The sequence below is a fragment of the Siniperca chuatsi genome, linkage group LG23 (genome assembly GCF_020085105.1).
Source record: "Siniperca chuatsi isolate FFG_IHB_CAS linkage group LG23, ASM2008510v1, whole genome shotgun sequence".
NCBI classification, from domain to species: domain Eukaryota; kingdom Metazoa; phylum Chordata; class Actinopteri; order Centrarchiformes; family Sinipercidae; genus Siniperca; species Siniperca chuatsi.
In genome coordinates, this window is record NC_058064.1 from 5596280 (window position 1) to 5611312 (window position 15033).

A 15033-nucleotide genomic window follows, 5' to 3' on the forward strand; every position below is an offset into this window, starting at 1 on the left:
CGGAAAGTATTTTTGACATCCATTAATTAAGCACAAACAAATCCCCTGAAAACAGACATAAATAGAAGTTCTATTTAGTTTTGGTTTTGGAAAAACCAAAAACAATGCACATGAGTTAGTCCTAAAGATTGAACTTGAGAAACATATCAGATTTGACTACAATCTGAACACAGCCACAGATACACCTAGATCCTTGAGCAGTGCTGAGGCTCGGTCACACCGGCATAAATGGCATAATCAACAAATTTCGCTGGAATTGCTGCAATCAGCGAATATGCTCGTAGGAGTGAAGTAAATACAAATTTGGTGCCATTAACCAACAGAAAACTGTCTCAGTAGTGCTGACCTTTGAGTGAATGGAGAGCCAGACAATCCAAAACAGAGGAAGATATAATGTATTTGCTGTGTCGCACCATCCATTTTTATACAACCCTGCTCTGCCAGAGAATAAACTGCTTCAGAAAAGAGACATGGTTTGCAAACAGCAATGAGACAGAATTTGATACAAATACACCTCTTATAATAATAATATAATAAATTGTGTGAACTTATTGTCCTCTTAACGACCAAGCTAGCAAGCTCGCCACCTGTCTAACTGTGCTGTCAGTTCGCTCTGTAACTGACAGTTAGCAAGACAGCTAGCTGGGAGAATTTGTGACTGAATAGTGCTGGCATGTTCCATGCTGGCTAGCATATTAGTGGTCAGCTCGCCAGGTGTAGTAATTCACCAAGTAGCGAGTAGTCACTACATCACAAAGCTTTCAGCACTACCTATTTTGTGGGGATGAGCGGATAAACTTCGCTGTGTGACCAGGGCTCAACAAGGTTGTGTTTAGTGATGAGTTATGTTTCTTATCTAGTCAGATTTTAGTGAAACACAACAGATGCCTCCAAAGAACAATGTCTGCTGCCAAGTGGTGGATCTGTACTGATAGAGCAGCATCTACTGAGAGTCATTAGGTCAGAAGCCACAGTGTATGTGGACATTTTCCAGGATTCCCTTATGGTTCCCAAAAATTCCTAAAAGATAATGATTTTGTGTTTTCTTTCATTTATAAATATAAATGTGATTTCATGAACACGTGGAGGCTCGTATAATGAATAGAGCTTCTATATTAACATCAAATCTGTTTATCTAGTCAAATTTTACAAGCTACACTACTGTAAAATGTTTGACCACCAGAGGAACTTTTACCTCAGACAAAAGTCCCAAAGAGATGTTTATCTGTTCACCTCTGTAATATTCATCAGCCCTGAATTTTAATAAGTAATTTGACTGAAAAGGGTAAAGAGAGCACTGCTTAGGAATGGGGTAAAAAAAAAAAACTCCACAGATGTGTCAGATCGTCCATGTCCATGTCAGGCCCAGAATTTCCTGGTGCAGCAGTGTTGATGTGAACAGACGTTAACCTGGATGTCAGACTGTCAGAGAGAAGCATGTAGAAAATCCCTTCCGCTATGTTCTTGCATCCAATTATTTCCCAGAAAAATGACATTTACTTGACTCCCCGTGGATGCAGAAAGTACCCAAGGAGACAGGCCTGAGAGGAGACTTGAATACTAAGTACAAATGGAAACACTGAAGAAGCACCTTAATAAATCAGCCACAGTTCAAAGATTTGCTTGTAGAAAGTGTAGTTTAGGAGGTCAGCTGAACCAAGACATGGCCAGGGATAGAGCTTAGTTTGTTAAAACCTGTCGACACGTGGAGTTAGGAGGTAGAATGTTACGTCTGTCCAAAGAGCCTTTGCCATGTCAACTGAGTCAATGAGGTGTAAAATATTCTGCTCTTTCCCCTGTGTAATATAAACTGAACCAAAGAGAAAGAGGAATGACAAAATGACAGACATTTTAGCTGCTTTGATGTTTGCAGTATAGAATACCTTTGAATACCCAGGACAGAACATTTCTGCACAGGTTGGGTCAGTAATGCTTGCGTAAGTCCAAAAGTACGATTTGGGTAAGTGTGGAAAGTTTGCTGAATGATGTGAGACTTTAACATCGAGGTATTCTGTGCTGAGTCAGTGAAATTCAAGATATAATAAAGGGAAAAGAAAAGGAAATATAGTTGATATGCTGTTATTTGGCCTTCGCTGTTTGTTTGTATTTGTTCCTAGTGATCAAAAGCAATAATCAGAACCAGTGCCTGTTTGGAGGTTTGAATTGAACTTTGATTGCTACAAACCTAGTTTAAGAGATGAAAACAATAAGGTTGTAGTCTACAGATAGACTCAGTTGGTGTCTTTGAAAAAGGCTCTAAATGTAGTTTAAGTTAGAATTCAACAAAAATGTTTTGAAAACCCTGGTATTGTCTTGATTTTTTGGCTAGCACCACCATGAGGTTGATATTTATGACTCTGAGTGAAATGCATTGATAACTATTGCCATAAACTTTTGTACAGATATTCTTGTTCCCCGCAGGATGATCCCTTAACTTTTCATCAGGTCAAAGTTTCAATGTGTCCATTACTTTGGTTCATACCTGCAAAGCTAATGACATTCCCATCAGCCTCAGCTGTACTTTATGTTTAGCTAATGTTTGCATGCTAACACACTACCTGCTAAACATCAGCATGTTAGCATTGTCATTTTGAGCATGTTAGCATCGTAACATTAGCATTTAGCTCAAAGCACCACTGTGCTAAAGTACAGCTTCACAGAGCTGCTAGCATGGCTGTAGACTTGTTTTAACACGTGTGCCCAGCCATTCAAATTACACAAACCTTCTATTTTCTATATGTTGTGAACTTGTAAACTTTATCTTCAAAAAATCGATCAACATCTCCAGCTTATGTCACAATGTCCACCTCTCTGTCCCTCTCTTCAGCCACATCTCCATTTTCCCATGCTCCTTCAGCGCTATTCTGTACCTGCCCACCAGATGCTCTCAGACTTTTCCCCTGTCATTCCAGATCCTGCCACTCCCATCGGCCCTGCAATCACCTCATTTCCCCTCACCTGAGGTTCCCCGCCCATCTCCCCACCTGCACCTCATTCCCTCATCAGCCACTCTACATATACCAGTCCACTCTCTTCGTTCCTTTGTCAGTTTGTCCTAGTTACTATGTTGCCTTGTGTTGTTGAGCTTCTGTCACCTTAACCTGTCTGTAAGCTATTTCATTAATAAATCACTGGAGTCATCTTGCTGCCTCCTCTATCTGCATTTAGGTCCTTCCCCTGTTGCCACTCTCCCATACAACTGTGACAGTTTCACTGTGAGCTTATTGGTTTCAGGTTAAGCTTTGGTGGACTAACTGAATAAATCAATAAACACCTGTTTCCTTCACGTCTTGTGTTTGATTGATCTGTCCATGGAACAGATCAATCAATACTAAAAGAAATATAGTATACATATATATATATATATCTTAACAATCTCAAAGTTCATTCTTGACCTTGGAAACTGCAATTGATGAAACAATCTAACCTCAAGGTCCATTTAGAAGCTTTTTCTAGAGCTTGTGATACATCTCTTCATCAGTTTGCTCAGTGTCAGGGAATTGTAGAGTTTCTCCTTTCAATTTTTCTGAGTACAGCTACTAAATTGACCTTGAGGTGAGTATGTTCTATCAAAAGACCAATTATCACTTGGTTATTTCTGATGTACCATCCTGGTGAAGACTGGCTGGCTGCTGACGTCACATTTATGCACCACTTCTTGCTTTTGGATGCTTATCATGTAACTGCAACATCCAGAGCTTGAATCTGACCAGGGAGCTTTATCTAAATATTTCCCTCCTCTCTCTGCTGTTACCAAAAATGTAAAAAAATAATAATAATAATAATCACAACATGACTGTAATTCGTGATAAACTCCAACTGTGAAACCAAATACAAAGCTGAATTTGTCATCACCTTGATTAAAACCCAGGGCTCCTGTGAGTCTGCTGCCCCACCGAGTGAGATAAGCACCAGTATGACTGCCAGAGAAACCTCCACTGTACTGTAGGTACTGTGTCTGTGTAACCCCTGTGGCTTTCTGTGTGCAGTTGTCTCTTTTTAAGACCAAAGGAATGACAGCCTGACCTTACCAAACCCTACAAGCTGACAAAATGATTTATAGTAGCTGCTGATGAGTGAATTTGGCAGTTTTCCCCCCAACTGTATAAATACCTTCAGACAACCTCCACTCTTCAGTCGAGTACTGTCTGGAACGGTAACAAATCCAACAGCTTTCTCTTTGAATCAGGGCATTTATATGACGAGGACATATCAACAGAGAGCACACAGTTTGCAATACATTAGATTTCTGCTGATCAGCAGTGGTGACAGAGAGAGGTGATGTTTACTCTGCATTTCTCTCTCTCTCTTTTTCACTGTAGGTTTCTACATCTCTCTGATATGAATACATTTAAAGGATCAGTTCACACAAATGACAAAAAACTTTGAGCTGCGGCAGAAGTTCCATTCAACTGAGCTATCTCCATGGCAACTGAGCAAACTCCCATCCACTGAGGACGACTATGGAATGTGGTTGAAAGCTCTGGAAAAAACTGGTAAGAGAACCTTGAGTTAAAACATTTTTTTTGTCAAGCTACTAAAAGCTTTGTAGTTGCAGATAGTCTTGGTTTTATTTGTCCAGATTTTGAGATATACGCTGTTCGTCTTTGAGATTTCTGGCTTCTCCCCAATACAATGAAGGTGAATGGAATTTCTATGTCACAGCCCTAAAAAATGCCTTTGCAAGATTTGACAACAACTCATCTTTATCTGTTTTCATAATTTATCATCTGAACTACTTTCTAAAGAGAAATAAAAAGCCATATGTGAAAACTCTTGTCAACATGTTCTATTGATTTGAGTCAGACTCTTTCTGGAAAGAGATACTGCTGTTAAAAATTTGATTTTTCTATTGCTGTGAGCACCACAAATTAAATTCCACTCACCTAAATTATACTGGGGTTGCTGCAAAAACCTCATAGATGGATATTATATATGGATAAATAAATCTATCGCATCGCTACAGTAGATGCTACCAGAGCCGAAATAATCAGTTTGATTAAAAAATGACTTGCCAAATATAGTCATTTATTTTGCACAAATGCCAAACATTTACTGGTTCCAGCTTCTCAAATGTGAGGATTTGCTACTTTTCGTCTTTTTATATCACAGTAAATTGAATATTTTTGGATTTTGGACTGTCACCTTTGGGTTTGGGAAATTGTGATGGGTAATTTTTCCACAATTTTTCACAATTTTCTGACATTTTATAGCCTAAACGGTATATATGTTTTTATATGATACTGAAAATAATCGTTAGTTGCAGCCTTTCATCACAGGTTGAAGGTACGAACACTAACCCACGTTGTGTTGCAGAATTAATCAATTTGCATCCCCTGAGATTTACCTTGTAATGCCAGAGAAATGGGAGAGACAAATGATGAAATATGAATGAGAGAATGTGTATTAAAGATAAAGGAGAAAATCTATATTTTTGTAATGAATTTACCATTTAAAATAGCAACATATCTGGTTTCAAAGAACAGCTGTTATTATTGGAAAATATCAACAATAGTTGAATGCCACCACCTTCATCCCACTTACTTCTACTGTGATAAAATATAAATCCCTGTAAGGTCAAAACATTCCCACTGCAGCTAACTACTGTGAGCACGACAGGCACATCCAACCTGAGGCCATGCTACTGTAGCTGTGGCTACTGTAATTGAGCTGGAGTTCACCAGAGATAAAGGGCTGCTGCCTCAGTACGAGGCCGACTGTAACATCATGGATGCAGGATCCTGTGCAGCCCTGTCTTTTGAACTGGCCTTACACTGAGTGAGCCGGTCGACCGTCAAGGAACACAAACAAGGACGAAAGTTGAAGCTATTATTGTCTCTTGTCTATGTTTGGCCATATTCTTGCCTTTATATATGCTCTGTGAAGAACTTTGCAACTGTTTTGAAAAGTAAAGTTTATTATATGAAATTATTATATGTGTAACAGTAGCATTAACTAGTGAGCTATGAGTTATATATTGACAGTTGGATTTAATAGGAGAGGCAGAGAAGTCGGATTCTCGAAAAAAACTGTGATGACTTTAACGGTTGGACCTTTTTAGTTATAGCTGCTAGCTCAGCATAAGGTCACAATTAAGAAGGAAGCACTTTTCCAGGAACTTCAACTTCCCATTTCATTGGATCTTTAAGTAATGGTAAAAACATGATGTAATGATGCATCAACTGATGGACCACGTTACTTAAAGGCACACAGAAATAGTAACTGATATGTACGGAATAAGAAGAAGGTAATGAATGATCAGTGGGTTTGTGTTTGAGTTCATCAGAAACGATTGGTTAAGAAAGTGATCAGTACACAGATTAACTCATAACTTGGAAAAAGTGCATTAGGTGGTGTCTCATTAACATAATATCTAACTGTCTCCTCTTAAGTAACTTGTCACTACTACTAATTTGGAGTTTGTTCCTGATTTGTACCTCACTTGTTCCTCGGTAACTTGTCATTTCATGTTATCACTTCATCCTTTTCTTTTACACTGAATACCATAGGTCACTCCTTCGCTTGCATGTGAGCTACCCAAGTCACACCTCCTTCCATTTTCTCTTCACACCACCGCCTCCAGGTTCACCTTCTACCTCCATATGTGTGATCTAAAGCACCGGCCATGATGTCTCTGTGTTCAGCACAGAAGCCTATCGGCTGTTGCAGTGGACACGTGCTATCGCTGCCAGTTGCCCAAAGGTAGTAATGTCACACTCACTCACATGAGACATTGATCACTGACGCTTGTTGGGTCAATGATACAGTCCACATAAAGTCTGCGGGTAGGGGTTACCAGCACGTCTGTCATTATTTCATCCAGACATGCCATTATCTGTTTATCGACTCTGCATTAGAATTAAGCCTCAGCATTGCAGTGTTTACACCAAAATGTAACACTTACACTGCATCAGTGTTGCAGTAGTGCACTAGTTTGCCTACTTACAGGTTTTTATGCTAACCGACTTGTTAGGTGAATTTCTCTACTGTCTCAATAGATTCCAAAAATTCCCAGAATTATCTTGGCTTTTCATGCATTATAACCAATCCCATCTGCTCTCCTGTGGACTGACTCAAGTAAGCTTTCAGATTGCACCACTGAGTAAACACTGCCTCCCTTCACTTTAATCCAGATCAAGAGAAGAAATATTGACCTTCCTTCATTCAGAGTAATGCACAGATCACTTGCAGGTGGTAGAATTCAATCAGCGCTGAAGCATGAGACAATGACTGAAAGGAGAGAAATAATGTAGAAAGACAAATATGAAAGCTATAAAATAAATGGCAAATACCTTGAGAGAGGAGAGAAGAATAAGAGCAAAACAAAAAGGCAAGAAACAAAAAAGCTGACAATATGATAAAGCTGTCCAAATACCTTCACCCCCAAAAACCCTCCTATAAGATGAACTAAGAGTCTGCAGTCTTGCTAGTGGCTCTGTGAAGCTAAACGTCAACATGCTAACATGCTCAAAATGACAATGCTAACATGATGATGTTTAGCAGGTATAATGTTAACTATATTCACCATCCTAGTTTTGTGTATTAATATGCTAACATTAGCTAATTAGTACTAAAGTTTGTAGTTTTTCAGGAATTTAGTGATAAACTAAATATATAATATTAACTGGACCAATTCAAATTTTGACCTGATAGTGAAGTTAGATGAAAAGTTAGGGGATCATCAAAGTTATCATCTTCTGAAAACCAGTGTCCGAAATTAACTAACACCGGCCAATGGGACTGTTAGATGAAAAAATCCACTGGCCAAGCATATTTTTTACCAGCCAAAAGAATAAATTGCCTTTACATATATGTTACATATACATTCTTTTCACTACATTTGATTGAGATAATAAGGTTTTATGTTGAATACAAACTTAAAGAAGAGGCCAGAGCAAAATTTGAAGCAAAATTATTTTATTATATTGATCAAAGGTTAATTAATTCAAGCCTTAATACAACTCAAGAAGTCTTGATCTCAAAATTAGTATTTGCTATTAAATGTGCTTAAGGATCAAATATAAAAGTTATGGGTCAAACACAGGACTTTCACCAGGAGACCTAATTTCCTGTGTGAAACCAATAATCAACATTGATTGTTTTAAGGAAGTAGTTATTTTAACCCAAGCCATGATCTTTTCCTAAACCTGACCATGTAGTTTTGGTGCCTAAACCTAACCAAACTGCGACCATCATCTGAAATGTTTCTCAGCAAGCTTTATTTTGAAAGTCTAACCAGACGTTGCATATTTATTATTGCTATTTTGATCGCAGAATGAGAACGTGTTGAAAACGTGACACTGCCACGGTGGACCGGCGTGTGTATTACACACTTTCGCGTGACCGGTCGGCAAGTGATAGTTTAGCGGAGATAGTTAGTTTACGGTAAACTGCGAAACTAGGAGCGCTCGAGACGGTCAGTTTCACGGCAGTGTTTAGATGCGTGTAAAACACATTTGCTGTGTGTGCGCGTTTGCGTGCAAACTCCGACTCCAGCAGAGGACAAAAGCAGCGCGCCCGTAAATGACACACAGACTCTCAACATCGTTTTTTTATTGCATGACTATTTTATATTTACCTGCCAGTGTAGTGGATAGCCTTCCGAGATTTGCTCCCCAAACGGAAAATCTACCCGCATTTGGCCGATTGGTGGGTGTTAATTTCGGGACCTGTCCACTACAAAACTGAAATACTAACAAGGGAGCAACAACAAAAGAAGCTAATATCTCCAAATGATCCTTTGTTTAACTCAAAAGCATACTTCCATCATGAATCATAGCCTGGGTTTTTTGCCTTTTAACTTCTTCCAAAAGGTCAGTTGCCAGCTGACCTCCAACAAGGCCGTACAAAGCTGAAGCAAGGAAGTGCAAACAATACATCAGCCGTGACCCCGCTCACCTAAACAAAAACTATCCTGAGGAATACTGAAGTGGCTCGAACATCCTCTTCCCTCAGGGTGTCTGCATGCTCAGCCAGCCATCCTAATAAGTGAGAACTGGCCAAGGAGCCACCCCCAGTGGGCGTCTTGCACTGTCTACTCCTGCATTATATTGGCTGTGAGATCCTTTGTCCTTGTACTGTTTGTATCAGTAAGTGCTGTCTCACCTCATTACAATGCAGCTGAAAAAGCTAAAAAGATAAATTCATAGTACATGTAAGGGTATGGAAGGAATGAGTTTCAATTAAACAGCCAGAATGATGCTTTAAGAAAATGTCACGTCTATTTGAAGTCGCTAAATTGGGGCAGAATCAAATTTCAATAGGAATTGAACTAGTTAGAGGTATCCTGACAGTAGTTATGTTCACATTAAGCATTTCTAACCAAAACAGTGTGTGTATCCTTGAGGCTTAAGGCTGTTGAATGTATTTCTTCCCTCATAAAACATTAATAAGCCAATTTTGTCAATATTTTCAAACCTGCATTATTTACATTGGCTAGCAGTCTACTTCTTCTTCCCTGCAACGAAACAGTAGCTAGAAGCTCACGCTCGTCACAGCCCTGTGCTCGCGGGACTGCTTTTCCGCTCGCGGATACTGTTCTGTGCGCTCGTATCACGTGCACGTGCCTGGTTTTTATGTGCACGGGTATTCAAAACTAATTAAACACCATAGAACAGACTCAACCTGAACAGTGTGCCAGCAGCTGTGTGTAGCTGTGTGTATGGGAGAAAAATATGAGTTTCAGAGAAAACATCGAGCTGATTTTGTCTCAGGCCAAAATGAACTTCAACGTAAAGTTTCTTCACCAGTCAGTCTGATTCTTTGGATCTGTCCATTAAGCTTTATCCAATTGAACTCAACCAATTAGTTATTTTTGCCTCCAGAACATCTGTGCCTCCAAGAAATTACTTTCACTTAATGAGTCCTTCACCTAGATACCTCTGATTTATGAACAAAACAATTAATATTCATAAAGTGTTCATAAATAGAGACTTGATGCTAAGTGTTCTCTGAACGGGCTGCAGTAGTCTTATAATTGCCCATAATTCATCATTTCTGTGACTCATTTGATTATGATGGCTGATCTCGTGTGGTAGGGCGTGTGCTCTATCGGGAAATCAATTTTGAGTTACACTGTGTTTGGAAATAAGCCCAGCCAAAGTTCTATGTTCAAGTTTAATTGCATGATGTAATGGTGAGTGATGAGTAGGGCTATGTGTAGGGAAAGGGGGGGGTTAGTGCGTGACTGTGTGTTTGTGTGGTCTTGTGCTTTTATCTTTGTGAGAACCTTTTTTTTTTATAACCTAGACAGAGAGAAGAAAAATTGAAGGGTTAAAAGAATAGTTCAACATTATAGGAAATATGCTTTTTTGCTTTCTTTTCAAGTGTTAGATGTGAAGATCAATACCACTCATTACATTGGCACTCGTCTATAAGGTAAATATAAAGCTACAACCAGCAGCTGCTTAGCTTAGCATATAGACTGAAAACAGGGGGAAACAGATAGCTTGCATATAGCACCTCTAAAGCACACTAATTAACATGTTCTATCTTTTCTTGAAAACGAAATGTTGCACTTTTACGAGGGGTGAGTGATTTTTTTGGAGTCTTATTGTCACCGTGAAGTTGCCAGGCAACCAGACTCCAGGAAGTCACTGCGCCCAGCTAAGAAATAGTCCAGCACATAACCACCCATAAAACTACAACTTGTCATTTTAATACTTTGGTTTTTGTACAGATTAAACAAACAAGATAAAAAAAAACCGTGTTATATCACTAGCCAGGCTAGCTGTTTCCCCCGTTGTTTTCAGTTATTATGCTAAGATAAGCTGCTGCTGGCTGTAGCATATTTACCGTTCAGACATGAAAATGTTATCCATCTTCTCATCTACCTCTCAGCAAGTATGCGAATAAGCTGCTTCCCAAACTTTTCCCTTAAGCTTAGAATTAGGTCCAGGTTATGGGTAGGATAAATGTTGGTGTTAGGCATCTATTTGTTATGGATAAGGTTAAGGTTAGAGCATTAAAAATAGTTGTTTTTTGACAGTCCTCACAAGAATAGTAGTACAGAAATCTGTGTGTGTGTGTGTGTGTGTGTGTGTGTGTGTGTACAGTGAAACACACAGGGGATATTATGAGGTTCTGGTGAGTTTAAATCCCCAATTTGACCACAGGGATTAAACCTGTCCCAGTGTGTCTTGTGACAGTTTGTTCCCTAAAGCTGAGTGACAGATGACCGAAGATAATATACAGTTCAATTTAATTCAGCAATGAGGAAACCAAGCATTCAGACCTATTGTGAAATGCTTTTTTCCCCCAGTCAGTTAACTGCTGTTATAAAAGGCATGTACGTCTGTTTAGAACAATGATTTTTCTCCGTAGCATTTTCATTTTTTTTCTCTTTCTCTTTTTATCTCTAATTGCTGCTGGGAAAGTTTTTATCTGCAAAGTTCCAGCCCAAAAGATTTCAATTGAAAGCAGTAATTCAGCTGGGATGAAAATGACGGCAGCAGAAGACACTGCCAGCTCTGCCACCTCGTTGCGGTGCCGAAGTTTGGAAGACTGGCGAGGGGAATGAGACTCTCTGATGTCATCCATGACCCAGGTCATCTCTAAACCCAGAGCAGAGCTGTAATGGCCTCCTCCACAGGCACTGCGCTGTGGCCAGGAGGACTGGCTGTGACTCAAATTAAGGAACCATAAAAGGCCCATAAATTTGTAGGGAATCCGCTGAGAATGGTATGAAAAGGGGACAGACACAAAGAGTAGCAGCTAAGTTGTGTCCTCTTGGAGTCATAAATGTGTGTTCTGCGGCCATTTGCAACGCCAAGACACAGCTGTGCTCTGTATAAACCATAATCAGATTAAAATTCTTCTTTTAAAATACAATTTAAAACACAACAGCAATGAACAATGTACATCTACCATACCAGTAGATTCATGAGGCTTCACTCAGTCTCCCTTTTTAAATTAAATAAATGGCGGTTTCATATCCTCACAACCCCAACCAACTATGACTATACTCCCACACTCTGTAATGAAGGTAATGTTCCCATAATTGCCCTGAATCTTAGCACTGGTGTGGTCACCATGGCAACACAATTAAATGTGTTGCAGAACAAGACAAACTCTTTCAACAAAGGGATGTCTTTACAAATTTACAACATTTAAAGAATACATTAAATATTTGTTTCTTCTTGTAATTAGTCTAATTTGTTTATCCTGCTTTGACTTTGAGGAGAGGTATTTGTATCGACAGTGTTACGTAAATATAAAGCCACAACTCAGTGGAAACACTCAACAGGATGAAAATAGAGAAGTTAGAAAGCTAAATTGGAAACTTGCATAAAAGCTAACTCTGTAACCACCGATTCTTCATTTATCCAGATCTTCCCACTTTTAATTTACATTTAACTTTTGCAATTTAATTGATGCATAATTTAGTATTGCAAAGTTGCCAGTTTATTAGGTACACCTTGCTAAAGCTAATGCAGTCTAATACAACAGCCCTGCAATAAATCCTACCTTCGTAAAGGTTGTAATGTTTAGTTTTTGTTGAAATTGTTGCGTTTTTGACTTGTAATGCGTTAGACTGAGAGGTGTTTCTAATATTTTGACTCCTCCGTTTATATTAATGACGGTAGACTAGATATTAGACTGAATTTAGTTTTAGCCAGGTGTACCTAATAAACTGAGTGTATGTGTTTAGTGTTGCCAAGGGACTGCAGATGTAAATGTCAATTCAATTTAAAATACTTTATTCGTCCCTCAAGGGGCAATTTGGAATGGATAGATATATAAATGTGTGTATATAATGTATGTTGGTGAATAAAGCATAGATTCTACACTGCTGTATGTAACAGTGACTGTAATGCTCAATTAAACAAACAATTAACTGTAACATGACTAATGCCTGTCTATTCAGAAGCACTGCATTTTAGAACTACAAGCAATCATTCCTACTCGACATTAGTTTGATTTTTCCACCACGGTTGCCATTGATTTGCCACAAGACCCTGAACAAACATGCTGTAAAGTGGACAAACAACAAACCCCTGCAGTAGATGCCCCACAGGTTACACTGTTGGTCACTGTGTGAGTTGAGCCTGTCAATTACACACACAGTGTTATGAGACACCATTAACAGCAAAGCACGAGGGGTTAAAGTGACTGTAGCTGCATGTGATCACTCAGTGCTGTGAAAGCATGTGACAAAACAGAAAATGAGCGCTGCTCATGTGTAAAACCGCCACACAGCTCAGTGTTCATGTGCGGCTCGATGTGAATAGTTTGCTTGGTCAGCTAAGTTTGTGTACGTGTCGTGGTTGAGAAGTGACTTCCTGACTGAAGGTTTATATCCATCCTGCAGATTTAAGATCACAGCCTATTGGTCTTTAATGAGCACAATTACAGTGGCTCTGACTTAATGTTTGAGTTTTTGATAACAAAGGCTGCAAGTCGAAATGTATCACAAAGTGACAGTCCACTTCATGACCTTTGTCGTATGTGATATACTTTATCAAATTTAAAGTAAAATGGAGACTTCAAAATGGCACACAACATAGGTTTTGATTAAATATGTGAGCTTATACCGACCTATTCTGGGTTATTTTTAAACTTCTGTCATTCATATTGTTGTCTCTAATATAAGCAACAGATATTATGCTTTCAAAGTCAAATGTTTGCTTAAAAACATGAATAGAAATAAAATACTACAACCTCACCAGACCTCTACAGAGAGAGCTAACCTAGTTCACATTTCATTAGGATTTAAATTCCACAACATTTCTTGCTGTTTTAGTGCCAAGTGATTCAACAGTGTTAACTGAAGAGCCAATAGAAGATCGGGAAGTGTCAGTCTCTTCAAATGTTAGTTCATTTCTACACACTATAATCAAATTAAAAACACTGAGGCTTAATAAGCCAATGCTTAATTAAAAAGCCATCAGGAGCTGCAAACTGTCTGCTGCTGACATGAAGCAGACAGGAAATGTCTGACCTGATGGAAAATAGTGACAAAACCCTGTGTTTACGACAGTCACCCTGTTGACAACATGTTGATTTAGCTTTTAAACAAGAAAGTCAACAATTCTATTCTTTTCATTTCATCAAATGTAATTTTTTAGAAGCAAAGAAAATGCTGTTATGTCAGCCTTTTCTGTTCACAAAAAGCATCTTCAAAGCATAAAAATTACTGAACAATATCAACAATGCTATTATTAGCAGGTTGCCAGATATGTGGTAAAATTGACCTTTCTCTTTCAACATAATTGCTTTGTTTCTTCGTCACACCAGGTCCTTTGTGAGGGTAATAGTTTCATTATGGCAAAATCCATTCTGCACCTTAGCAGGCTCATTCAGCGGGGTACTTTGCCCTCTCATGTCGCTTGATTTGTCAGCCCAGCTACCTGCTTCTCCCTCAGCCTCACTTTCTAATTCCTTCCTTCTCCTCTCTCTGTAGTTTCCTTTTATCTTCTAAGTGCCTTTCTTGTTGTTATTAAGAAAAGGCAGAAATGTGTTTTTTCTTTCCCTGTGAGTGGCCATATTATGTTAGTGGGTAGTGGGCTTTTTTCAGAGGGGTTCAACATTCAGTAATATTCCGGGTTTTTTTGTGATTTAAAATACTCTGCTACTGTACTCCGTAAGGCAGAAAATATTTTTTTAAAAGACAGATTTAATATAACATGCAGTGGGCTGTGCAGCTGCCATTTTCCTGTACCTTTCTATTGTGGTGGCATTGTGGTATTCCTACAGTGTTGTCTGTCTGGTACCCCTTGAAGGGGCCCCCTGATCTCCATTTTGTTTAGCTGTTTTGGTGGTAATTTAGTTTTTTAAAACACTGAGTGAAAAGATTTTTTCTTAAATGCTTAATTTTATAATTCATTTAGTTTGACATAAATGAGTCAGGTATATAAGTTGCAGAATACATTTGACGTAGATCTGCGTCCGATTTGAATTAGCGCCTGCAGGATTATTCAGGGATAGCTGGTTCCACTGTGCTACAGTCTGCATGGGCTAAGCTACTGCAAAAATGAAAAGAAAACAAACATCTGGTGTAATTACACATTAAGACAGAGAAGTCATTGGCAGGAG

The 15033-nt window shown here is 38.9% G+C and overlaps 1 protein-coding gene and 1 long non-coding RNA gene across 5 annotated transcripts in view; one reads left to right on the forward strand and one right to left on the reverse strand.

The window, feature by feature from the left end:
- btbd11a (BTB (POZ) domain containing 11a) overlaps positions 1 to 15033 on the reverse strand; it is a 176546-nt gene that overhangs the window by 119748 nt on the left and 41765 nt on the right. The window lies entirely within an intron of this gene.
- LOC122871525 lies at positions 3540 to 12918 on the forward strand. Its single transcript, XR_006376896.1, has 3 exons — positions 3540 to 4496; positions 6584 to 6702; positions 11376 to 12918. It is a non-coding gene; the product is annotated as an uncharacterized LOC122871525 (long non-coding RNA).